At 42.5% G+C, this 27,072-nt stretch overlaps 1 protein-coding gene across 4 annotated transcripts in view; it reads left to right on the top strand.

Moving 5' to 3' along the window:
- Positions 1-27,072, top strand: part of HTR2C (5-hydroxytryptamine receptor 2C) — a 267,610-nt gene that overhangs the window by 80,302 nt on the left and 160,236 nt on the right. Inside the window, exon 1 of one of the 4 annotated variants that reach the window (XM_048318518.1) lies at positions 23,981-24,063. The exons of the other annotated variants lie outside the window; for them this stretch is intronic. The gene's annotated coding sequence lies outside the window, so the exon portion shown is untranslated. Of the gene's footprint in view, positions 1-23,980; positions 24,064-27,072 lie in introns of those variants that run through there. 4 annotated transcript variants of the gene reach the window in all.

Here is a 27,072-nt window from a genome sequence, read left to right as displayed (position 1 = left end):
TAGCCTAAGAACAGTCCACTCTCTCTTTTTGCATGGTTTCTTAGAGTATAGGAAGCTATTGTGTTCTATCTTTGGGGCAGGAATCCTTGTATCCGAAAATGTCAGCATTAAGGGAATTTGGTGCTGCTTTGGGAGTTGGTTCCAATGACTGATTATCAGATTTGTGAGGGAGGAATTGCACCAGGCTGGAGGTGCTTGTTTGAATCCATGTGATTGTGATTGTGTTTAAATCAATGCTTGAGTGCTGAGCCGGGCTCGGACTGCCCAACAGCAATGGAACAAAATGGGTTTGGGCCAAAAAATGGAAAGGAGGAAAAGAACACAGGCACATGGAAGAACAGGGCAGGGTTCTTCCTTCTAGAGCACGTGTGGAAAACCAGGTCTGTGTCAAATCTACATTTTCAGTTATGGACAGCCAACAAATCTGCACAGCTGCAGGACAAGCTGGGCGTGAGAAAGATGAGCCTGGGAGCACTCAGGAGTCAGGGAATGGAGCACAGCCCTGCCTCAGCCTTGGTCCCACGGTGGCTCCAACCAGCAAATTTCAGACTGAATAACAGACTCCAAACATGGTAAACCCAAGACTGAGGAGTCAGAGACTGCTGATTCCAGTTCATTTATGTAACTCAAAGGCTTCATTCTCAGCATATCATGTTAAATATTTTGCCTCCTTGAATGTCTGTGTAATGACTGACAGTGTGCCATTCTTCGTGTATTCTTCTACCAGGACTTGTTTTGCTCAAATAGTCCTTGAACTTTTGCTCCATAATTAAAAACTGTGTGTGGAAAATTGAAAGAAATAGGTCCCAGTATGCAGGAGATGTAAGAGAAAGTATTTGCAATGGTTATGGGACCTGAATTTTATAGATATCCCCTTTTCATCCTTCCCTTTTCTTTGTTCAGTGGCCTGCCAGTTTTTGGGGAATAGTTGTTCCCCATGAACAGTAAAAGGAACTGCCAGTGTGGTTTACAGTATGAGCAGGTAGCTTCAGTTTTCCTGCAGCTACAGGCAGTGTCCTGCCTTCATCACACTGGGGACATGTTTTTGCTTTTGTTTTAGCTGCTGCACTGTGCCACACTGCTGACTCTTTCTCCTTCATGTGGATGTTCTGGCAGTCATGGCTCACCTGTGATCGAACTGACTGAAATAATGAAAATAATCTGATAATCTGGGGTTGCAGTGTTTTGAATGGCTTTTATTCCATGACTGGTGGCACCCCAATCATCAGAAAGTACAGTACAGAATCTGTATGTATTTTGCTTTCTTATTTTTCAGATCATTACGTTCTTATTAAATTCCTTGGTGAGGAGTTTCCTCTTCTTGATATTAACATAAATTAACACACTAATAAAAGGAAAAAAAAAAACCAAAACAGCTTGGAATGTCTATCTATTCTAAACTGTATTTTATTCCTCCTTTCTCTTCTGAGGTTCTCCTTCTCTCCTGTCATTGTAATACACTGAAAAATCCGATGAATATAAGCAACTGCATCCAGCACTGCACTGAATATGAATGCTGTTTTTTAGGTGAAAAATAAAACAGTAAGCCACATACTTCTGTGAGGTATTAAATTCTTGAAATGCTTTATCTTTTCTCTGTTTAAAGTGTTTCACTTTCTGTGGTATGCTGAGGAATCTCTTCCCATCTCATTCTGCAAAAAGAACTTGGGAAATAAAGTTAACAGTTTATCAAACACTGATTTTTAGTTGCTTATGTCTTTCTTTCTAGTCCGCTACAAAAGTGTGTGGCTTTGCTTGAAAGAAATCTACATTTTGGGGAAATTCTGTCAAGTTAAAGTGATGCTGAGGTGTATGGCTATGCACAGCAAAAAATGTTTGCTGAGGAGCTGATGATATCTTTGAAGTGGTGCAATAACTCTTAAATAACTATTAAATTTGAGTTTGGTTTTTTTTTTTTTTTGATTGCTAATGAGGGATATACTGACATGACCTATAACTTATTAGCATTTTGTTTTGTTGTTGTGCATCTTGTTTACTAGGCAAATTATTTTCATTTCAGATTGCTCAGAAATAACTGTTTTATATTTAATTAAACTGATTTTTTTCTTGTCTTTGCTTATTGTGTTCAGCTGGGAAATAGAACAGCTGAAATGTACTAATCAGATATTCTTTGAGAGCTGAAAATGTCCTTCTTTTGGCTGAAAACAAGTTTTATAAAATCACTTAGAACTTCTTCAGAGAAATATAGAAAGTGTTCACTTTCAATTTGTCTTCTTTACACCGTTTTTGAGGGATAATATTAGCCCAGAAAGAGTTTGTATATTTTTTTTTCCTTAAACCTTCTGACCTTTCCAATTCCATCTAGACCTCAAAGCTCTGAGGTTAGGGCTCATTAGATATTCTCAATATCTATTGTTCCTTTATTTGCTGCTAAGTTTCTTTTTGGTGTTTCTGATGGGTTTAGGTGGTGGCTGTGCAAAATTAAGCTTCAGACCCTGGGTAAGAGCAGCTCGTCAGGTGCTGCCAGTGGATGTGGAATCCCCACTCCGCAAGGAGCACTGTGGGACGCCGTAATTATGCATAAAAGGCTTTCCTCACTGCAACTTGAGATTATTTACTGAAATAGGTGCTATGCATAGATATAGTTGCATCAGTAACTTCATCTGAACAGGTTGTAGCAACCAAGTCTGCCTGTAGCATCCCCATGTAAAATCAACTTGCCCATCTTCACAGTCATAGTAGCTCTAGAGCAGCCTTGCAGCTCTGTTGAGAAAGAAACAAGGTAATGTGTCAGTGTCTGGAGCAGTGTGAGTGTTCCTGAAGTTTGTTTGAAGCTGGATCATTAGGAATCAGTTTATCTAGTGGAATAAATAGCCCCAGTGCTTCCTGGAGTATGCCCCAGGCTCCTCTCCACAGGTTATTAAAAATAAAATGAAAGGTGGGAAAATCTATTAGTGCAGCATCTTGTTTGTGAAGGCAAGGACATTCTTTAGAGGGACCTAAATCCTGTATTGATGTGGCAGACGTGCAGAAGACCTGGTTAAATGCAAATAAAAGGGACAATTGCCAAAAGAGTAAACAAGTATTGAGAGGCTGATGTCATGAGTTCGGGCATGCACTGCTTTGTGTTGATATATATATATATTATGTTGATATATAGCTGATGTATTTCCATAAAACCCATTTTCCTCCTCTCTTACCAGCAAAGATCCGATACCATTATGGTTTTAGTATCGGGACTGGAGTGATTTGGCTCTGGCTGGGGCTGGGTGCCCACCAGAGCTGCTCTGTCACTCCCCTCCTCAGATGCACAGGGGAGAGAAAATATAACAAAAGGCTTGTGGGTCGAGGTATGGACAGGGAGATCTCTCATATGTCACTGTCATGGGCAAAACTCTCAACCTGGGGACATTAGTCTAATTTATTACCAATCAAATCAGATCAGGGGAAGGAGAAATAAAACCAAATATTACAGCCCCTGCCCCCCACAATCCCTCCCTTCCTCAGGGGCTCTGCTTCTCTCCCATTTTCTCTCCCTCCTCCTCTCCAGTGTTGCTGATGGGCTCAGCCTTGGTCTGCTGGAGCTGGCTGGTGTTGGCTCTGCTGGATATGGGGGAAGCTTCTGGCAGCTTTTCAGAGAAGCCACATCTATGGTCTCCTCCCCCTCCCACCTCCTGCTACCAAAACCTGACCACACAAACCCAATATATTCCACCCCTCCTAAGTTTAATGTTAATTTATATGAATAATGCACATTTTCTGACATGGGACCCTTGCTTATTCTTTCAATAATATTGCCTACAGACACCTGGACTAAGTTCTACAGTAGTTCTTGAATACACTTATGCCTTGAATGCTGGGAGAAGTATTCCCCTAGCATTGCTTGTATTTGGTAGAATTGTTCACCTCTGAATGCTTTGTCAACAGGCAATTGCCTTTCCTTAATTTAGGGAGGTGACTGAGCTGTGCCTGATCCTGAGGTCTGTATAGGAGCAAAGGGGCTGCTGCTGGAGCGGTGCAAATGTGTTTGTTTGCACTCTGTGCATGCACAAATGAGAATGCACAGCCAGCGTTCCCAGGGGCAGGCAAATAATCCAGCTCTGATTCATCGTCTGCAACCAGGAGAATTCCCAGTTTGGTTTATTCTAAGGAAGATACATGAAAATAGTCCAGATATCCCCCCAGATGCGTTGTTACTGCCTCATCACAAGATCGTTGTCTGTTTATGGAACTTCTGGAGAAAATATTAACACAAAATAGAAATTTCCAATATGAGCTTCTATGTGCCTGCAAAAATATGTAACTTTAATATATTGTACCCCTCATTTTTGTTTTCTAGGGGAAGTAACATGTAAAATAGATCAATTCCTTTGCAGTACAAATTTGCTTTCCTTCTCACTGAGCCTGTTATTTATTTAGCAATTTACCAGTTTTTCATAACCATGAACACATTCTATAGTACGGATAATTTTACTGTCATTTTATTAAGTTTTAACAATACTTTAAAATGAACAATTTTTATGACATATGTAATTTCAGTGTCCCATAAAAACAGCCAGGAGAATAGAGAAAATTAATGGTGCTTACCAATAATGGATCTTGTCAAAATTAATTTTAAAATAACAATGATCATAATAATTAATTACAATGCGTTTCTTGAGTCAACCACTCTCTGTGCAATTTAAATTTGATAAGAATGATGATTGTTCATCAGAACCTATCTTGTGATCCTGACTAAATTTCAGCTTCATTTACCCAGATCAACATGAATGCAAGTCCAAAAAACGGGTGGATAAAACTTATAAAGTGCAATAGCTGCAATGCTTGTATAACAAACCCACCTATTAACAAGAATTAAAAAAAAAAAAAAAAAAAAAAAAATCAAGTAAGCATCATCCCAGGAGCAAAAGGCAGAGATTTACACTTTATTGATTATTGAGCTCAGCTGAGATTTTTACATTGATTCTCAGGCTCGCTTGCTTTGCCAAAAGCGTGAGTTATGAGTGCAGTGTTTTGAAGCCCAAAGGACACCTGCTCTTACTGTGATTGCTGCAGACACCGTGATGGGCTCTGCAAGCTGAGTGCAGGCAATGCAGGATGTGGATGTGCAGGGTGACTGCTGCCTCTGGTTGCTCCTTGAATGCTGACTCTCAGGGCTCAGGACAGCTGCTGCAATGAGCAGCTAACGTGGTGTAAATCTGCAACTTGTTTTATGTTGCACCAATTTACCGTGTGCTTGCTGATTTATGCTCTAGGCACAAAAGAAATGCAGTTTGTGTTGACCCAGTCTACAAGCCAAGCTCTGAATGTTATATCCTCCCCATTGCTGGTCTCTTGTTCATTGTGTGTTGTTGGGCAGGGTGCTTCCCAGTTTGAAACCAGGGATTTGTAAATCAGCCTTCAGGATATTTTCTCAAAGTTCTGTAGCATCTGTTTTTCCTTTTTAAATTAGTTGCCTGTAATAAGTAAATGCCAGAATCAAACTCGCATTCCCTAAATCATGCAATCCCCACATGCTTTGTATTAAGGACACTTCACTTTTTAGGGAGGAAGAGTGGCTAATATCCAGCCCACCATAGGGGCAGCTGTGCCCTGTGGCACTCAAAGTCCGATGCTGTCATTTTGGGATCCTGCCTGACTCAAGGGCTTGCTCACATTTCCTCCTCCTGGGTACACTGGAAGCTCAAGGGAAATTCTTCCTTCCCAAAAAATTCCTTTTATGCCAATCAAGCAATGCTTTGTTCTTTGTGCTTCCCTTAGACAAAAAAGGTGTTTAAATCTCATACTTCATACAGCAACTGGTTAGTAGCAAATAAACTCGCAGCATTTTGCATGTGGCATGTATTTTGCTGTAAATAGTAAGGAAACTTCTCTACTGTTGGTTCTGGAAGAGAAAAGCCTCTTGAATTAGGAAGTACAGAGTAGTTCTGAGGAGAAGAAACTTGAAGGCTGCTCCACAGCATCTGGCATCTCACAGGATTGCTGGTCATGTCTCCAGGGCTTGAATAGGAAACTCAGAGAGTATTGAGCATGAGTGTCTTATTGAATGTTGGACATTTTTCATAACAGAGTTACCTGGATGGTAATTTTGATATGTTGAGCAGGTGCTGTTGCCACCCAGTGTGTAGTGACCAGGCCCAGAGCTCTGCTCCTCCTGGGCACTGTGGGGATCTCCCTTCTGGGGAGCTGGTGTGTGGGGAAAAGGATGTGATGGGAAATTGGAGGCAGGCACTGAGTAAGTCTTGCATCTGCTGAGACATTCATTGTTGCTAATTAGTTGTCGCAATTATTGGTTTTTTGCTGCAAATTAAAAATTACAGTTTTGAGTAATAGGAAATTAAATTCTTAGTGTGTTTGAGCCAGTGAGAACAAGCCAGCTGTATCACCTTCCAGAAATGCAGATATTTGTGACATGTCACACTTTAAGACATTTTAAACTGAATGCAGTATCTCTTATAACTTCTGGAGAACTAATCTAACCACATCATCTATTTCATAAGGCTCGTGTTTAAACTTTAAATCGCTGTTTTCAGGAGTTGTTTGTTTGGCCTTATAAATTCAAATACATCTGAAACTTGTCATGCAAAATTCAAGTCCGAAAGCAATTCTCTGTATTGAAGTCTCAAGAAAAAAAAGAGGTTAGTAATTTTATTGTGAGATGTTTACTATGAAGAGAGCAGCTTGTTGCTATAGAATCAAAAATAAGTTTTTCAGATTTGATTTTTGAATGTCTTTAGCTGTTGCACTTAAAACTGGAATTAATTATATTTGAGATTGTAATATGCTGCAGGAGCAATGAGTCTAAACTACCTCTTTAAGAAATGAACAGGTACTGTATTAATGCACATATTAGGCCAATCTCTTGTTGTCTGTCACAGTAATTGATGCACATTACCTCTCCCTGAATGACACAGTTGTTTCAGTGTACTGTGTGACACCCAGCAGGAAAATGAATCTTCTTGCAGAGAGCTGGCACATCCTGGCTGCAGGCTTGGGGTGAAAGAATGAGGCTTTGAGGAAGACTGGAGGGTGATGGAGCTCGTGGCTCAGCCTGGAGGAGCTGGTGCCTCAACTGAACCCATGGTTTGAGGGAAACACCAAAGGCTCCCCTGGCACAGTGGTGTCACTCTGGAGGTAGGGCTGCTTCTTCTGCAAGACTCAAAACCTGAGACCCCAGCACTGGGTAATTTTCACAGCTTTTGTGATATTCCCCGGTGATAATAACCAAGCTATTATTTAAACCCTGAGAGTAATGTGGTAATATGAGTATTCTTGTGAAATTCTAGCCTGCTTAATTATAGTCTTCTTAGCTACCTTCCCATTGATGTAGTTTTATTCTGCATTTCTTACCCTATTTTGTTGTATTGCATGAGATCTTGTAGCAGACTCTGAGTATTCAACCTGTCCTGAGAAATATTATCTGACCGGCATGTGAGATGAATAGGGATTCTTCTCTCTAAGGAGGTGCTGTACAGAAACATAAGGTTTTGCTGTAAGAAAATTCATGGAAATTTATGACAAAGCCACATTTTACCTCCTCTGATACTCTGAAAATTCGTTGCAGCAGATGGCCTCATTCTCAGTGATTTCTACTGTTAGCTTTGATGCTGTTTACCTACATAATTACACCATGCTCAGTGACTTCTACTCTTAGCTGTGTTGCTGTTTACATATATAATCTTTAGTACTTAAAGAAAACAAAAGTCCACAGCTTTCTGTGCTGAGATAAGATAAAGAAGAATGAGCAAAGTATACTGATAAATGAACTATTGGTGTGCCTGCTGACCCTAAAATCATCATCACTTACATCTTTGAATTAAAAATCACAGAAAGAAAAGAGGTGAATACTTGAGGAAATACTAAAAAGGGTCTTAATGATCAATGAGTGCTTCCAGAGCTCTTCAGAACCCAATAATTTATCAAAAATGTCTTAGAGGAAATTCTTTTCTAAGACTCTTTTATATCTACGTCGTAATAAATGAACAAGTGGTTCATGAAACAAATCTATCTACAATAGACTAGTTTGTCTAGCCCCATGTTTTTTGGAAAGGTGTGAACTGTCTGATGTAGGGCTTAGACAAATGGAACAGCACCCTTTTAGCCCTGTTTTTGGATATGCAGGTGCTTTTCCCACTGCCTTTTCTAGGAGAGTGTGGAGTTTATAACATTTGTATGGTTCTGACAGGATAATACTGTGTTTTTTCACCAGTTCTCCACATCAGTACTCAGGCCCTCACAGCAGTGAGCCCCTGCTGCAGTTTTTTTTCTGCAAGAGGTGGGGCAGGTTCCAAGGGCTCTGCAGGGTGCCTTGGCCAGCACTGATGGCCTCAGGTTGCCACTTGGTCTGGTACTGATGGGAGGAATCCTGTGCCCAGAGATGATGGGAACAGTCTGGGTCACCGCTGTGCTGGAAAGTCTCAGAGAGGAAGGTCCCATGCTGTCTGCAGTGGAGCTTTCTTGCAGAAGTGTTTAATAGAGGGGAAATGAAATAAAATAGCACTCTCTAGGTGGATTTCGACATTATAGATTCTGTTCCTGTTAGTGTTTCCAGCTGTAAACATTGCTTTCCTATAAGTGTAATTACCTCATACTGGTAAAGCTGCAAACAAGGCAAATAACCCAGTGTAATTAAGGCACTGATGAGACCTGAATTTTTGGCTCTCTTTGCGGGATCATGTTCTTTTTAGATTGAAAATTTTAGACTGATTGTCTAAAATTCAGGATGAGTTCAGCATTCCTGCGCAAGATGTCAGGGACACAGTGACCCTTCTAAGGGCAAAAGCTGCCAAGGAGCTTCACAGCTGGGCAGCTGCAGCCCTGGCTGGGAGCAGCCTGACACCCATGAGCAGATGTTCTGTTGGAGTGAGTCCAGAGCAGCCCAGGATGGTGTTCAGAGGGCTGGAGCCCCTCTCCTGTGAGAACAGCCTGAAAGAGCTGGAACTGTTCAGCCTGGAGAAGGGAAGGCTCCAGGGAGACCTTAGAGCACCTTCCAGTGCCTAATAGGGTTCTGAGAGAAATGGAGAGGGACTTTTGACAAGAGCATGCAGTGACAGGACAAGGGGAATGGCTTTAAACTGAAAGAGAGCAGTTTTAGATCAGATGTTAGGAAGAAATTCCTCACTGTGTGGGTGGTGAGCACAGGAACAGGTTGACCAAAGAAAATGTGGATGCCCCACCTCTGGAAGTGTTCAAGGCCAGGCTGGATGGGGCTTGGAGCAACCTGGTCTACTAGAAGGCATCACTGCCCACAGCAGGGAAGTTGGAACAAGATGATTTTTAAGGTTGCTGCCAACCCAAACCATGTTGTGACTCTGTGGTTCTGCGGGTTTCTACTTTTAGATATTTATTTAACAGCAGGCAGGAACTTGAATTATGAAGTAGCAAGCTGGATTTTGATAGGCATGGGAAGGCATTTGGTGGGGCCTTTGGTGCACTTTGGGCCTTTGTGGGTCCTGCACTCACTGAATTTTTCATATAGCACATCCCTCAGCTCATACACTCCACAATGTCCCTGCAGAGAACAGTTTTTTGTTTAAAGGAGTGGGTGTGAAGCACTGTTGAGAAGTTGGGGTGCCCCATGCTGTAGTGTCCCATGCCAGAGATCAGCAGATGGGGCTCATTTAGAAATGAAATCTGTCTGCACAGGCAGAGACCTGAGGCACTGATGCCCTGCTGCTGGCTTAGGAATTCACAGACTCCTAGAATCCTTAGGGCTGGAAAAGATCTCCAAGATCATCAAGTCCCACTGTTGATGTGGCACACCCACGTCCACCGCTAAACCATGTCTTCAAATGCCACATCCACACATTTGGGAACACTTCCAGAGATGGTGATTGCACCACTTGAGAGTGGTGCTGAGGAGATTGCCTTGAAAATTGAAGTCCTTTAGTCACAGAGGATGTAGCACTGACAGGTATCTTTTTCCTTCCTGTTTGGTTCCTGTCTTTTGGCCCTGACTTGTGTGTAGAGGTGAACAGGTTTCTGTTTCTTTCTGTTTCTGGCTTTGGCCTCCTTCTCTGACTGGTGTGAAGAAGAGTTGGAATGTGCATTTTACCTTGAGCCTAAAGTGATTTTTTGCTCTCTCTGACCTGGGGTGGTCTGGAAACAGTGGAAGGTAATAGGATGAGCCACCACTTCCACCTCTGGTGTGGAGAAACCTGGAGTAAAATGCTCTTCTGATTGTCACTGCCTTGCAGCAACATGATGAGACCATGCGGTGCTGACACTCTGGGATGGGCTTTTTAAATGGAGTGGTGACTAGTAAATGTGGGCTATGCAGGTTTCTGTGGACTTTATTAAATTTCTTAAGGTATGAATCCACCAGGCAAGATTATACATTACCACAGCAAATTATCCAAATGTACAAGAGTTATCGAGGAGTTAAATGCATCTGTTATGAAGTGCCAAACATCCTGGGAACAGACAATTCTGATTATATCCTTTATTGTGTTAAAGCCATTTTATGGGTAATATGTCTGAATAAATCTGAAAATGTCAAACCTATACATTAGCAAGAGATTTGTCTTGATGGTCCACACCACTGAACAGTGCACTGCACAAAATCTGGATTTGGCAGTGTGAAGGGCTGGGGATGAAAATGAGAGCTCATTTGAAGGGACAGAAGTGCTCTGCATCTCATACTTCTGCTGAAAACTGCTCCAAACCACATCTGTGTGGCTGGGGGTAACTGTTGTGGTCCTACTGTTTTCTGGAGGATGTTCTAGAAATGTTCCTGTTAGTCTGAGGGACTGGCAAAGTGAGTAATGTGATCAGTTGAAATTCACCTCTGCATTGCTTTTAAATTCCAGCTACACCTCTTATGGATTCCTGTCTTATTTCTGGTGATTGGAGCATCAGAATGCTATGGGAAACTGAGAAAATGCTTCTGTCTCAATACAGATATGTTGGCAAGTGAATGTAACAGGTGGTTGCTATTTGTCTTTTATTTGAATAGAAGTGCTCACTACAAATACTGGCACAAACAAAACCAAACAAATATAATTAAAAAAAAAGTGACCATAATTTATTTTGGTGGGTGTTCAGTATTTTGGCAATTTTTGGTAGTCTTTTTGTTGTTGGATTTTTGGCTTTTTGCTGTTTTTCCTTGCTTTAGTTTAATTTCAGTACAACTGTGCCTGAAGGAAAAATTAACCAGCTGGACTGCCAACATCTACCTGCACTGGCAGTAAGATATCATTGTGAGGGAGAAGCTGCTCATTGCCTGTGCGTGAGATCTGAGGAGCTTCCTGCTCTGTGGGAGTGCTCCACCAAAAAAATTCCCCTTCTGAAAGGACTGTTGTACGTGTGCATGGCTATGAATCGTGGCAGCAGAAATACTGAACAAATGCCTATGCTAACAACACTGAACTATTAAGTGGCCCTGCTGTTAGGAGATAGGTAGCCAAGAGAAAAGCTGAATGGCCTTTCCCAGAGATACAAGGCAGCTGAGGTGACCGGAGAGTGAAGCTGTAGCCTTGCTGTGGTGGGAAGGTGTGTGAGGTGAGGTCTATCCCGTGTGCAGGGCAGTCCTGAACACTCCTGGAGTGTTAAGAAACTTTGCAGCACAGAGCTTCTGTGATCCTGTAAATTAATCTGACCCTAGTAATTATGTGAATAGCTCCTTATAAACAAGAGCCTGCCCCCAAATCACACAATAGCTTCCCTCACAGGTATGGATGTGCAGAAATGCTAATGCCAAGAAGGAGGTACAGGAAATACATCTCAGCAGAGCTGAGACAAGCTGTGTGGTGGATTTGCTGTCTCCTCCATTGGGGAGGAGAACTTTTCAGAAGGAAGAGTTATGTCTTAGGCCATTGCATAAGTGGCACTGCAAATCTTGCCATACCATGCTATGCTGTAGTATCAAAGGATTTGAATGAAGTTATTTGCTGTATGGGTCCCCTATTATTTCATAATTCTAATTAGATAGTGTAAGCTAAGAAAAGAAATGTAAATACTTTATTGTGTGAAACTAATACAAATAGCAGCAGCTACTTTGGCTGTAAATGAATGGCAGATCAAATCACTAAATTCAGCTGGGCTTGATTTGTTCTCTCTACCAAACCTGTACTTGCTTTTACTTCTCATCTGTATCATGCAGCCAAACACTAAAATGTGCACCATACACAATCTAAATAAGAAACAGACACTTGAGAAATTATTCAGGGAGTGGTCAGCCATGAATGGCTTTTTAGGGCTTAAGTAATTTAGCATCTTCTGATAAAGTAACTCTAGTTTCTGGATACAGGAAAACCCAAGAAGAGGCCAGCAATTCAATTGTGGGTTTCATCTGAGGTTCTGAGGCTTTACGGGTTCCGGTAGCAGGAAAAAGATACAAATTGCAGAACATATGGATTTCAAGTCCTGCTTTCAGTGCCGCTTAAATATTTCCTGCATGTAACACTTGCCTCCAGATAATTTTTTTGTTTGTTTAAATACTTGTATTAAAAACGGATGCCTTCTTGAAATGTATCTCCCGTAGACATAAATGCAGAAATTATGACTAGTGGTTCTGTGAAGGAAGACTATGCTAGCAGTGCCCTCAAACACAGTTACAGCTGCAGAGTAATCCTTCTGCAGCAACAATGGAGAGCTACTTGCCCAATGAATTTTCAAGTAACCTCCTACCACAGGTTGCAGGATCCCCTCTTACCCCAAGGTGAGATGAACAGCGAGGATGAGAGTCTGAATAAGTGATGGCACCTGACTCTGGGGTCAGAGCCAGAAATGTCTAGCTTGAGGAGCTGTGCCAAGGGGATAAAACTTGCAAGAGAAGGAGCTTGTGGTTAGTGAACTGTAAACTGGGAACAAGGACAGTCATTGTGGCTTGTGTTTATAAAGTGCTTAGAACTGGAGCCTAAGTACATGCTGGTGACTCCGAGGTGCTGTGGTAGTACAGATACGTACTGAGAAACATGATGAATGTGGGAGTTCATGATTATGACTAATTATGGCAATATAACAGCATTTCCTATGACACTTTAAATGTTCTTGGATGAGTGTTTGGTTATGTATTTTAGTTTTTCCTTGGTTAAAGGGAGTCCTTGAATAAGTAGCGATATTTAAAGCATAATTCAAAAGAAGGAAAAAAACCACCATCATTCTAGGAAATTTTACCCACTTAGCCCATTTACTGATTCAATTGTGCAGCAAATTAAATGTCCTCAGCTTAAAGATGCTGAAATGTGTGAGGAAGCTTTGCCACTGTGGAGTCACAGTATGCAGAGCTGTGATCTCTTACCTGGGGCATACACAATTCCACTGAGTGTAAGAGTAACTTTTCCTCTTTGGAGTGAAGCTGTTGTTGGTGTTGCAACCCTTGGCGCTCCTGTTTTGCAGACTAACACAATACAGGTGTTTTTGTCTTTCGGGGGACAGAAAAATTACCTTCAATTAGAAGCCTGTTTCTGACTGAGCATCAGTCAGGACTGTTGGAGAATTGTTTTCCACTAGTCCAGAAAATAGTGGAGTATATTGATGTTTTGTTCCACTTGTTCTTGTTTTCCTTTTCTAAGCCTTTCTGTCCTGCTTGTCTCCTCCCATTTAAACAAGCTGATGCACAGGAAGAAGCATCCAGTCCTCTCCGCGTGACTGAGGGGCCCTGCTGAGCTCCTCTCACGAAACCTCCCATGGAACCATCAGCTCCACAGCGTGCTCCTCCTCCTGTCCTGCTGGAGCAGTGGGAACGTCCCTCCCCAGCTTACAACTCTGCATTGCCCTCCCAAACTGCCCACCCCTGGCTGTGGGGCAGCTGGAGGAGCACCTCTGGGCACTACAGCTTGTTTTATGTGTCTAGGACACCGGCCTTGGCAAAGGACAGATTGCATTTCTCTCTGCTGATTGTGCAGTGAGACTCACGCAGAAATCTAGGTTCTGATGCAAATGTTTCTCCTTTGGTCTCACTGTTGCACCACATTCACTAAAGTGGAGAAAAGCAAGTGATAGCATCAGGATTCAAATCTCAGACAGGTTGGGTTGGGTTGTTTAATTAGATTGGGTTGTGTTTTAACCACCTTTGGTCTTGTATTCTGTATTTCAATCCAGCTGCTACTGTGTCCAAAGTTTCCAGAGAAATACTGCATTTTTCTGAATACTGACAAAATTCTTTAATCTGTGTTTTTATCCTCTAATGGAAAAACATTAAATACCTCAGTGGGACTTCATTGCTTTTCATTCTAAAAACTTTTTTCAGAATGTTTCCTATGTGGGAATAAACAAGAAATAAAGCCATGAAAGTACCTCAGCAATTGCTCATGATGTGCAAATGTATTTGCATGCTCTTTTTTTAACCTTGTTTTTAAGCCTATTCTTAAAACATCTAATTTCCAACAGGAATGAAAGAAAAGTTTAAAAATATTGAAAGAGGAGGTAGAAATGCAGTTGCTTTTCTTTTTTGCCAAGGCAAGATTTCATTTCTCTGAAGACAGAGAGTAGGCGATGGTGAGGACAGCTGTGAATCATTCATCGTGTAGACCTTCAGTTGCTGGAGGAGATGAACATCTCAGCTCATGACTGATCTTATGCCCCGAATCTCCAAGCTCTGGAGCAGTCTGTACCTTGGGAATATGAACAAGGACTAGGTTCTTGAGGGAGAAAAACAGCAAAAAAAGGCATCTACTTCAGGTTATCTCTGTCTGACCTATGCCACCAAGCTTTCTGAGAGAAAGATAGCATCTAGCAGACTTCTTGTCTTAAAAAATGGAAAAATTAGGCTGAGACATTTATTTTCTTTTCTTTTTTTTTTTTTTTTTTTTTTTTTTTTTTTTTTTATTTTTTTATTTTTATTTTTAAAAGAGTAATTATATGAGTTGGCAGAAACCTGGAGTGTCTGCCAGTTTGCACATAGCACAGAGAGCTCGGCATTTGCCAAGGCTTTTTTTTTTTGGCAGATTTCTGACACTGGATGGTTTGTATCCCTTAGTGTCTGAAATGGCAAAAATGCATCTGACTAATCAATGACATTGGGATGACCTTCTTGTGGTTATAAGCATACCAAAGGACTTCTTCTCCCCAGACTTGAGATCTGCCTGTTCTCCCCGTGCTGGGAGCCTCATTGTTTCACCATATTGAGGATTTGCTTCAGTTCCCACAGGAAGCATCAGAATTACAAATTCTTCAGCTTGAAAGGTACCTTAAAAAATTCCACCAACCAACCAACAAACCAACCAAAGCACAAGTGTAACGATGTGGTTTCTTTAACCAGGACAGAAGAAATCAAAACTCTTTTCAGACCCTGAATTAGACCCTCTGACCCATTGCTTTTGCTGTTTGTGCTCTCTCGTACCACTGTAATTATCTGAACAGCTGGTTTATCCCATCCTACACTGCTTATTTCATTTTATTAGGCAGGAGAGGTGCATCTTCCCAGACAGAGGGATGGGAGCTGTGAATCGTATCCTGCTGAGAAAAAGTCTCCTGGGTATGCCCATGTGCATTCTCCAGCTCATCCTGTGGCCAGTGCTGTGTCCACACGCTCCTCTGCCCCTCTACTGTGCTCTCCAAAGGGCCCCTCCATGTGCAGCTGCAGAGGTTTTGTGCTGTCTCCTCACTCTCTGGGCCAGTGAAGTTGGGAACATTTTGGATGGCGCTGTGCAGATCAGATCAGGGCATCCATATGGAGCACCCAGGCATCACAAAGTGTTATTTCTGAAAGGGTGATAGCAGCATCTCGGGCTGGATGGCCCCTGCTCCTGCAGCTGCTCGTGCTGCTGAGGCAGCGAGCGGTGGGGAACTCAGTGCAAACTCTCAGCATCTCCAGAGTCCATAGTCACACTTTAAGAGCCTGATCACCTTTGTGGGAAACCCTCCCCAAAGCCAGTAATCAGTCTGTAGAGCGAGGCTGACAATGGTAGGTGTTAACCCAGCACAGTGCTTCCCATTGCACTTCACAGCCTGGCTGTGTAATGGCAGCAAGCTGTCAGCTCTGCTCCTGAGAAACTCCCAGGAAATATTTCCTCGTTGAGGCAAGGGGAGCCATGCAGGCTCACACGACCTGCAGCATATTTTGGGTAAGCAGATAAAAATTCCCAAGGGGTGCATTCATCCAATGTTAACATTTTTCCTGAGGTTGGACTAACTTAAGTCATTGTGACCGTAAAGAAGCAAAACATTGCAATGCCCTGGAAATGTGACCCTGAACATGTATAAGATTGCTGTGTGTTTGGGGTTTTTACATTTGAAAAGTCCTTCCTGTGCCAAATATGGGTGTTGCAGAGTTGAAATGAAGCTGAAATCTGGCCTGTTGATAGCTGTAGCTAGCTTTAAAGTATAAACCATCTGTATTTTATGTATTTAAAAGCAAACTATTCCAGTTGTGTTTCTGTGTACGTGGTCAAAGGCAGATTCTCCTCATGTGGAGTTGCTGTAACTTCAAATATAATGAGAGCAGGGCTGGGCTCTAAGTGTTCAAGTGAGTGCACAAAAGCAGACAAGCTGTGTGTGCCTGAAGTGGCAGGGAGTGATCTTTAATTAATTGAATGACTGTCTCTTGTAGGCTGTGTCACCTACTATGGCAGTATGGGATAAAGCACAACTGCAAAGGCGTGAAAAAACATAAATCCAGATTTGTACCTGTGTGGTTACAGGCCATAGCAAATAAGTTAAAATATTAGCTATTACTGAGTAGAATATCTGCATCTCTATGAACGGATTGCAGTCTCCACCAGGCACCAGTGATACTGTATGGAGGAGGATGTGCAGACAGGGAGATGACTAAATATGTTAAAAGGCACATAGCATGAACCAAACTCATAGCACTACTTACAATTTGAATTTTTGTGCACAGTTACCATATGGATTAAACACTCATTCAAATAAGTGTATGATAGATACTTGATAAAAGAAGTCATGCAAAGGAGTGCATGGTATCATGTACAAACAGAACATTTAAATGTTATGGAGAGAAAGGCTTCTTTGGGTAACAATCTCAGTGGTTTTGCCTTTTTGTTAATAGCAGCCCAGTCTGATATTGCCCTAACAGGGAAAGCTGAAATCTGCAATGAAGGTTGCCATATATGGTGATTCTGGAATCAGGATTTTATAGAATTTAGATGAGCCACTTAAAATGAAATACCAGCAGCCACTTTGCTTCCCATCATGTGAAGGCTTTGCACTCTGCTACACGTCACCTTTCCAGAGACCTCGGTGGGAGACGGAAGTGCCAGCAGTCTGCTGGGGCAGAAAATCCTGGGAGTGCTAGCTGGCAGAGGTCAGGGCTGCACTGATGATACCCCACATTTTTGTTGGTGTATGTTATCACAAATCAATCAATTATCATTTGTTCTCCCCGCCCCCCCCTTTTAAGGTCTGGCCTAATACACAATTTAAGCACTTATGGATGACTGGAGTGTGCTCTGTAAAGTGTTTGTGTATCTGAAGTACTTCAGCATTCAGGTCTAGTTTCTTTTTATCCTGCATAGAGCTCCAGTGCTTCCTCACTGGATGTTGTTACGTTTTTCTCTTGAGCTGACACTAGGGAGAAAAAGCAGTTCTGGATCTTACTTGTAGCCCAACAGTTTCTTGTGTGCTGTAACCACAAATGCAAATCAGATGGTTTGTCAGTAGCTCACTTGCCATTCTTAATGTCACTGTGCAGATGGCTTCAGGAAAAGGGGGTTTGTATACAAGTAATGCCTACATCTTGATTAATTCTAGATGAGCTCAAACAAAAGCTGCTCACCCTTTAATAATGCCACGTCTTTGAGCTCACTCAGCAGCACATGCGTGGCTGGGGACTGTGTGTGTGCCAGATCTGTGTGCAGCAAGGGGATGAAATGTTTCCCTTCATGGTGGGAACATGTCTGCACCCTGTAGGACCGTGTTCAAGTACTGGGAGACAGTGCTGAACGATGAGATAGATGGAAAGGGTGGGGCCACTTCTGTGGTGGGGCAGAAGTCCTTGGGATACATCCTGAGTAAAATGCATGGGGCAGGGTCCAGCAAAGAGTGGAAAGGGGCAAGAGAAATCCTGGTCCTGACCTTCACCTTGTATCTCCCAACCACCTGTGGGCTGATGTCCCACCCTGGCCTGAGCTCATCCCTGTTACCTCAGAGGTGATAGATTTGAAGACGGAATAGATAAAAGCACCCACAGTTATTTGAAGAAAAAATGCCATTAAGAAGTTCGATTATGGCCAAGGCAAATAAAATTATGCACTGAATCTGTTATAAACCAGAGGAGGGGTTTGAATGCCAGAAGCAACCTGCAGTTATGTCTGAGAAATTTCTGCAAAACCATAAGGAAAATATAAAAAGGTGAGCTCAAAACAATGTCAACTGTGTCTGTGACAACTGGCTTAAAAGAGTGAAAACATTCAAAGGAAAACAAAAACAAGTCAAAGAGCTAACCAGTCTGGTATGTAGTGATTGACAAGAGCAGGACAGAAAACCCTATAAACAGTTTTTATCTGGGATTATGCTTCATGTGTCCTAGCTGTTGCAAACAAGAATTATTACTGTTGTTTGACAGACTTGCCATCTAGCAAAATATTTCCCAGCATATGAATAATAGCTTAGCAATATGCTTGTGAATGATCAAACCAGGGTTGATGTGGTGGTAGTTTCCCAGTGAAAGTAAAAGGAATGTTTCTGGAAAACCCATTGTGTTCAAAAAGGCATCTTTCTATGTTTTAGTTTCTAAAGAAACCTACTTTAGCAACATGGTTCCCTCTTGCTAAACAAATAAAAACTCGATGGCTTAACAGGAGGAGGTAGGTTTGCAGAGGATATACAAGGGAGGGCCATGGCTTTGTGTGCAGGGACACCCAGCCAGTTCCAGTCGATTCTCTCAGAGGATTTCAATTTATCTGCTGGGATTGTGCTCATGCTTCTTATAGCACAAATGGTCAGGTGCAAAATAATTTATATAATTTGTATTTGTCATTAAAACTGGAGATGAGAAAAGACCTTTTGGTCTTTCTCCTGCTGCATAAAAGGCATATCTGTATGTCAGTGGGTTTTTTCCTGTTCTGATTAGGGAGATGATTTCATCATTTCCATTGAGTGGCTTTTCCAGGAATGGGAAGAGATAAACCCCTGTAGCTTGCCTGATATTAATCCCTCTATTCTTTGATTAATTTTCTCCATTTTTTTTCATCTCTTATATATTCTAATTCCTTTCTGCAATGCCCTTAAAACATTTAGCATCCACTGCATGACTGCTGTGTCCACATGTATGTGTTCTGCTCTCTTTGCACAGTAATCTCTAACGCCCCGTAATCTCTACGAATGCCTAAACTAAACAACTAATTGTGTTTATCTGCAAACTGCTCTGATGACTTTGTCCACTGAAAAAGAGCATTAAGAGCAGGTGGTGAGCTGTGATTGCTGTTTCTGATTGGAGAAGAATTATGCATGTCTTTGTTTTTATTATCCCTTTCCTCTGTCTTCCCACCTGCTGTTGGCTCTGGTTTTAACCCCGCAGCAGGGCCTGCCTTTTTTCCTCTCCCTGCACTCAGACATGGAGTTAATGCTACAGAGGGGCCCTGGTTCCCAGCTGCTGTACTAATAGCACAATTGACATTGAGGCACCAGGGCAAAAGGTTGATTGGGAACCAGGGGAAGACATAATTCAGTGAATTAATGATGGAGACAAGGATTAAGATTATGCTGCTAGCTTCCAGACATGCCAAATATTTTTAAAGCAGTATTTTAACAAGGAAAATGACAAAAATGCTAAACAACTGAGATGCCTGAAGGGCTTGGTGGTTGTCTCAAGACTGGCTACACTCCTTCCCTTCCAGGGAAACATTTTTTGGCTGGATTCCCAATATCATGTGTTCCAGGACTTGAGCAGACAGGGCTCACTAGTTCAGAGATTACTTGCTGGGATACTCTAAACCCACAGCAGAGTGAAAGGCCAGTGTTCTCCATGCTGCTGACGTGTGGTTCAGAAGAGTCTGCGACACAGAGCTTTGACCTGGCTGTGCCTGCAGCTCGAGGAAATCACAGCTATCTGTGCACCACCTGCAAAGAACAAGTGGGAATCCTCCAGAAACAGAGATGTTAAGAGCCAGAAGTTCCTGATGTGAACATGATAGCTAATGTTATTGCATTTCCTCTATTATGGAAGTACTGCCTTGTGATCTGGCTCAGCTGGTGGCAGGAAGAGGTCAGGGCTGAATTCCTGTTGCGTTCCTTACATGGAGAAGGCCCAAAACGTAAAACCTGTGAAGGGCTTTGTGACATCTCATTGCCTTTAGACCTTGGTAATGTTCATGTCACTTTTCTAAATGGTCCTGCCGTGCTAGAGCAACTCCTCTGAGTATGTTACACTGTGTAACTCTTTGCTGTCGCTTGCTACGTCCCTGGTAAGCTATGAGCCACAAAACAAAATGACACTTAAGGGTTGAAATCTATCTGACTTTCCTTAGGGCTGAATGTACGACCTCATGCTATAGTTTTAGCTAGACTTAGGTCACCAAAATTCAGGAACATTTGCGTGCCCAAACAGGCTGCCCTGATCTGTACTCTGTATCCAAGTAAGCTCATGACGGCTGTCTGGCGTTGTTATCCTCAAGGTTTTTCTGTGCAAACAATCCAGCTCTGCCTCTGTTCACAGTCTGAATGCCAAGCACCTAATTGTGGGTTAGTTTCGAATTTTCTCTCTTGTCTGATTTGGATGTAAGTGGAGCAGTTTGATCTTGGGCAATGAAGCCAGAAAGACAGGTGACTTGACTTGATTTTCTCTGCATTCTTTTTCTGAAGTACATTTTTATCTGCAGGAAGAGGGACGCGTTGCTTTAACAGCAATGTAGAACATGGAATCATAGAATAGGTTGAAAGGGACCTTTAAAGATCATCCTGCCCAACTGCCCTGCAATGAGGAGGGCCATCAGTCCTGTCTAGTTACAGAACAGATAACAAGCACTTCAGAGCTGCTTCTTGACATCTTTTTTCCACAAATATGAAAAAAGGGGTGGTGAAGAGGATAACATTTTTTTTTAAAGTATAGAAAAGCATTCCTCTACTGTTTTAAGCTTAGTATTTAAACGATTCAGTGAGCCCTGGGGAGAGGAAGAGCTTTCCATTCGTAATCTCCTGCAGCCACCTTTGAGCTTTTTTCATGAACTCAGGCAGCTGACAAAATTCTTCAGTCCTTTCAAAGAGTGAGCCAGAATCCACTACATTTTTTTGCAGTCTCAGCTTATTTTAGGCTTTCTTTTTTTTTTTTTTTTTTTCATAAAGACTAAACTAACAGGCACTGTAGTATTATGTTCTTTTGATGAGGGAACAATCAGAAAATTGCAGATTAAGATAATAAAAGAAAATACAGTGTCTCTTACATACCTTACAAATCTAATGAAATTAATTTTACTGGTTTCAGTTTTAAAAGGCAGTGAAAGAATAGCTGGAGCAAGGCTATGCCATGCATCAGGAGGAGAGGTGGTGATAAATCTGAGCTTCAGAAGGGAGCTGCATGTGGCTTGAATGAACCACATATTTTTAAGTAGCTGTTTGTGCCTTGTAGAGCCATGACAGGTAGTGATGCCTGGGGGTTGTGCCACTACAGTGGACCATGCAATGTCAGCTGGGATGTCAGAAATGTCATGATGAAATGTCTTTTGGGAACAATTCAGGTAAAGGTGAGCAGTGGGAGAAGGAGGGACTGACACGCTGCGGCCAAGGGACTGGCAGGTAGACTGGGCACGGATCGGGAGATGAGATGCAGGATAACTTCTCCAGGAACTGAGAGAAGTCAAAATTCCCTGGGGTTCCACTGGAGAAAATGACCAAGTAAAAAGTTCCTGAACACGTGCAGCATCTGCTGCTGCTGCTATGGTTTGGTTTGGTTTGGTTTGGTTTGGGAAGCCAGGTTTTGTCACTGAATACACAATTACTTCATAGGGAAGGGATTCAGAGAAAGGAGTGGCTGCTGTTTGAGGTGATTGTTTCACTCTTTTTTTCCCACTTGCTGCCTGTGTTTGCCTCCTGTTTCCAGCTGGAGTGTGCAGACAATGATGGGTGGGTGCAGAGCAGTGAATGCGTGACCAGGGGCACTGCAGGTACCCACAGCCCCTGCAGCCTGGGAACATCCCACAGCCCCCCGAGGGGAAGCCAAGGGAATTCTGCAAGTATTCAGCATGATGCACTTGCAGCATCCAGTAATAGCAGCAGTGAAGGGGTTTTCTGAGTCAGAGGATTATGTGTAATCCCAGTTTGGGACAAAGGGTTGACATGAGTGCTCTGGGACAGAGGGGTGCCGCTTTAGGGGCATGGGAGCTGCCGAGCTGGTTCAGACTTCTGCTCAGGCTGAGCCTGGTCCTGCTTGGTGTCAGGGACCTTTGCTTCAAGGGGAGCAGAAAGAAGCTACCTGCAGGGAAGGATGAAACAAGCCTGAGGCTGAGCTAATGGCCCCTGCAAGGAAACCAGGGGCTTGCAGTCACTGGAGAGTCTTGTTCCTTGTACTGAAACTGAAATGTTCTTGTCAAGTGGTATCAGTGCTCCACCCTTTTTTAGCCCCTGCTTCCATCTTAACCTCTTGTGTTTAGCACAAAGTTCCAGTGGATTAGCTGACATGTTATGACCAGTTTTAAATTGCTGGCCCTTCATCCCCGTGTCTGTTCTCTCATCCCACAGCACAAGAAGGATAAGCCTAGACATTTATGGCTTAGTGTCTGCAGGTTCCTCGCTGCTTTTGTTTTTTTACTGCTGTAATTTCTGACATAAAAGTGTTAAAATTGAGATGGACAGCCCGTGCAGATGGGAACAAGCTGAGAATGAAACTGGGCTGAGCAGCAGAATGGAAACCTGGCACCAGTGCTGCCCAAGGAAACATTCCCACACCACTGCCTTGGTGTGAGCCTGGTCCAGCCTCTGATGTCTGGAATTTTTTCTTTCTAGAACTGACGTGGGCAGGGAAGATGAGAATTCAAATGCTTGTGGTACCATCTCTGTTTCCAGAAGGATTTTTAAGAAAAGGCCAGTGATGCTGGTTGTCCCATTAGCTTTTCATTCGTGACTCACTTAGCACTGGGAATAAACAGGGAACTGGATCAAGCTGGGCCTGTCTTGCACTTTTCCCTTGAATCCTATTTTTATCTACAGAAATGCAAATCAGAAGTACTTTGCTGAAACTAGGGAGGTACTTTATAATTTATTTGTCAAATTGGTGGGAAATTTCTGAAACACATGGTTCCAAAAGTATCTGTTGCTCTTAAATATCCCCTCCCTCTGGACACAGAAGGCTATTCAGATGTGCCTGAGGATGTGATGAGCTGCTGGGAAGGGAATGTCAATCACCGAGGCAGGCATGAATGGTCGGGGCTTTCCACAAAATGTGAAGGCAGAAAATATTTAGTATCATTAAAAGAACGAAGTTGACATATTAAATAATCAGCTCAGTAAAATCCATTTTGCAAAGGATCTGTTTCTGGAAATTAGGTGTTAGCATTTGGTAAAGAAAGGCTAAATCATAAAACACTGCTGTGAATATTATGAAAGAAAAATCAAGGAGTGTCTGTAAAGTCAGCTGAAGGCTTTAAGTCTGCTCTGATGTTGAAATAAAATCTTGATATTCTTAAGTTTTCACTTGTGTCCATGGTCTACTCCACCCTGTGTGCTCACACAAGCAGCAAACTGAATTGACAAACTGTTCAAAATCAAAAGTAACTTTTTTTCCCACAGGGGCCTTGGTTGGTTTTAGCTTACTCCCAAGGCTCAGAATGAACCTCACACACTTGGTGCATAACACTGTGTGCTTTGAGAATGCTGTTGGCTTTACACTTTCCTGTACAGGTGTACATAATTTTTCTTAGGTGTTTGCAGATGCCAGCAGTGTTTGTGCCCTGTGCTGTGCCTGCCTCCCCAGCTGTGATTCAGAAGCTTTCTCTGAACCTCTGATAGCTTCTCCTCTGGTAGTGAAATGCAGCTTGCTTGGGAAAGCAAATTATGCCATGAAATAATACTTCATAGCAGTCCTCAGTACTAAGCCTTTTATGAGCTGTCAATATTTAGGATTTGTCTCTATGTAGCGGCTTAGTTTTATCTGCGAGTGAGGCCAGAAAAGAAGAGAATTTGTGAGCACAGGAGAATGAGTGGGCTGGCTCTTGTGCTCAGAAAGCTCCGCCGTGTCTGTCCCTGCTCCCGCTTGCAGCACATCACCAGGTAAGGGATGAGGTTTTGCCTCTGTCCAAGGTGGCTGGAAAGATGTTTTGAGGTGGGAGTTGACTGAAAGAGGAGGCAAAGCACAGGTTAGTGCAGTGCAGAGCATAGCAATTGTCTGCTCAGGATCTAAGTCAGTCAGGGTGTTAGCTCTGTGCCTATGCCTGCATAGTTTTAATATGGGGAATAATTGCATTTTGGCCTACTGACTCATCTGGGATTTTTGTGGTACAAGGTTTGGATTAGGAATGAAGAAAAGGAGACTAAACTGACACACCTCTGTTAGTAATTTCTTCTCTGCAACTGCTTTTATATCTGTTGCTCTGGTGTTTGAGGTCTTCCATTTTGATGTGTAACCCAGCACAAGGATTACCCAGGCTGAAGAGAAGCATGTAGGAATTACACCATCCCAAATTCTGCTCTGTGCAGAAACTCAGTTTCTCCGTCTTCATCCCCTGCTCCTGCAGGCTGTGGTTTTACAGCCTGTTGTAGCACTGTGAAGACCCTGAGAATCACTGGGCTCATGGGGTGGGACATTGCAGCCAGAGTGTGTAGCAGCAGCATCAGTTCTGCTTCCTTCTAAAATAGAATAAGCCAGTGAAACAAATTCTCTGTGAAAGACTGTGCTCTTAATGAACCTGTTTGAGGCTAACACCTCTCCTTCAAAAGATCAATTTCCTTGCCATGGCCTGAGCTTTTTGATCTCTTTAAGGTCAGTCATTGTTTACTGAAGTGTATATTCACTTCATAATCTTTTATCAGTTGTGCTGTATCACTTCATTCAGGTGCGTTTCTGATGGTTATTGTGCTCAGCTGATTCCCTTGAAGTTATTAATTTCTTTTAAATCTTTCAGCATTTCATCCTTTGCTGAAATGCTGATAACTTCCCACAGCCTGTCCTGTCCTCTCCTTGCTGCATCTTCAATGTTATTTATTCTACCTTTTATAATATGTATGCCAGTGGCCTTTTGCCTGACACTGGTCCTGTTGCCTGGTGAAACAGGAGAATATAATTACATCTCTTTGAAATAATAACACCTCTTTTATAATTCTGAATGTAAAATACACTTATAGGCAAACTTATTAGCCCTTTTCCCACTTATTATTGACAGCTATACCAATTTTGTCTGGTTTTCATGTGATAGGGAGAGAATAATTTCCTGTTTGTACGACATAGTTCCGGGGACAGTGGGAGTTATTGGGCTTTAGGGCAAAACCCAAACAGGATTATGTTGTGCAAGGTGAAAAGTTTCCTGAGGATCTATCAAGGGGAGTAAATGTGGAGGTGGGAAGGGTGGGTAGGAGTGAAAAGATGCATAAAAACTTCCCATGGATCAGTCCCTTGCATGGGTGGTACCTGCACACATCCTCCCTTTTTGGTTTGTCATTGAGGTGTGGGCTTAAGAAAGGAGTTGCTGTAGCAAAGAGCTGTGGGGCTGCATCTGTAAAACTCAGGGTGGAGAGAAATCTGCTTAGAAGTGTACAGGCATGGCTGTGTGTACTGCACCTTGGGGAAAGGCTGTCAGTTTTGAGGTAAAGTATCTGTCAGAAGAAAAGCTGAAGCAAAACTAGAAAAGTGTCCAACCTGTCTGGATGCAGGCCTACAGAAAAAACAAAGTAAGTGTGTACTGTTGTTAACAAGCACTTTTGTGACAGGAAGGGAGGACTGATTAACAGCAGAACATCTGGACAAAGACCACAGAGAGCAGTGCTTCTTCCCATGGTCTGCAGAGGACAATTGAGGCCTGTGAATGCTTAAGAGGCCTGGAGATATGCAACAGGCTTGGCATAGTGGAGATATAAAATTAGATTAATTAATTTTCATAGTAATAAGTCTTGCTTTATTAAAAATGTCTGAAATTTTGTTAATTGTACAGTTATGTGTTATGAGACGCGCCAATGCTACATCAGGGGTGCAGCCTCTGCACTGACAGCTTTGGCAGGTGACAAGTGTTGTCTGCACTGATCTCCTGTCTGAAGAGTTTGTGTTGGAATGGGTAAAGAAGCACCGAGTGAGCTCGCTTAATAAAAAGGAAATGATCAGGGCTGAGCAGGCTCATTTTTGCTGGGACAGTTTAAGGCCTATTCATATAGACACCTCAAATGCATGGAGAGGAATATAATCTCTGGTGGGACACATGGTGACAAGCTGTTGAGGCAGTGCTGGGCCACAGCTTCAGCTGGGAGAGGACAGCCCTGTACCATCAGAGAAACTGGATTATTGGTTGCCCTTTCTCTGTCCCCCTGCTAACAGCATCCTGCTGCTGTTGAGATTACTGCTTATCACAATGGTGGTCATCAGTCCTGGATGCAATTCTGGAGCTCCAACAGGGGTTGGAATCTTTTTGTTGTATTGCACTTTTAAGCAGAAGTCCCTTGTAAGCCATAGAACCTCATGACATTAATTTCTTTGCTTTTATTAATGCTCCTTGAGAGTAGCCACTTTAATTTTGCATGATATGTTCTAGTTGGAGTATAAATAGCTATAGCAGTCTATGTGGTTGCAGGAAACATTGAGCTGTAGTACCTCTGGGGGAATACAACTCCATGGAGATTCAGAGTAAATATTTCTTGAAGCCCATTGAAGTTATTTCACTGTTTTTATGCTGGCTTGTGGAAGGGGATAAGAGTCTGCTGATGCTGATACTGCTGGGGGGATGTGTCCTTCTGTACAAGGAAAACCTGCTTTTATTTCTGTGTTGGGTGAGAAGACACTGCTGAATGTGCACAGCTGAGGGTGGATAGAGTAAAACAATTTTAGCTAAACCTGCAGGTGTAAACCCTGAGGCAGGCAATGGGTATGACCACTGTTTTCAGAGCTGCCACTGAAATAAGTTTCCTTCTTGGATTTCAGCTGGATTTGCATGGCTGTCTGCAAGTGTGTAATTTTCAAACTGGATGGGCTATGACCACAAAACTTCAGAATGCTGCTCTGTATGGTTGACTGAACTTTACATGGTGAGGATTGGCTTGACTTTATGTAGGAAGTGTTTCAGCAGGATCCTAGAGGTT

Source organism: Corvus hawaiiensis, chromosome 14 (assembly GCF_020740725.1).
Source record: "Corvus hawaiiensis isolate bCorHaw1 chromosome 14, bCorHaw1.pri.cur, whole genome shotgun sequence".
NCBI lineage: Eukaryota > Metazoa > Chordata > Aves > Passeriformes > Corvidae > Corvus > Corvus hawaiiensis.
Note: the sequence above shows the minus strand (reverse complement) of the source record. Positions and strands in the feature narration are given on the sequence as shown.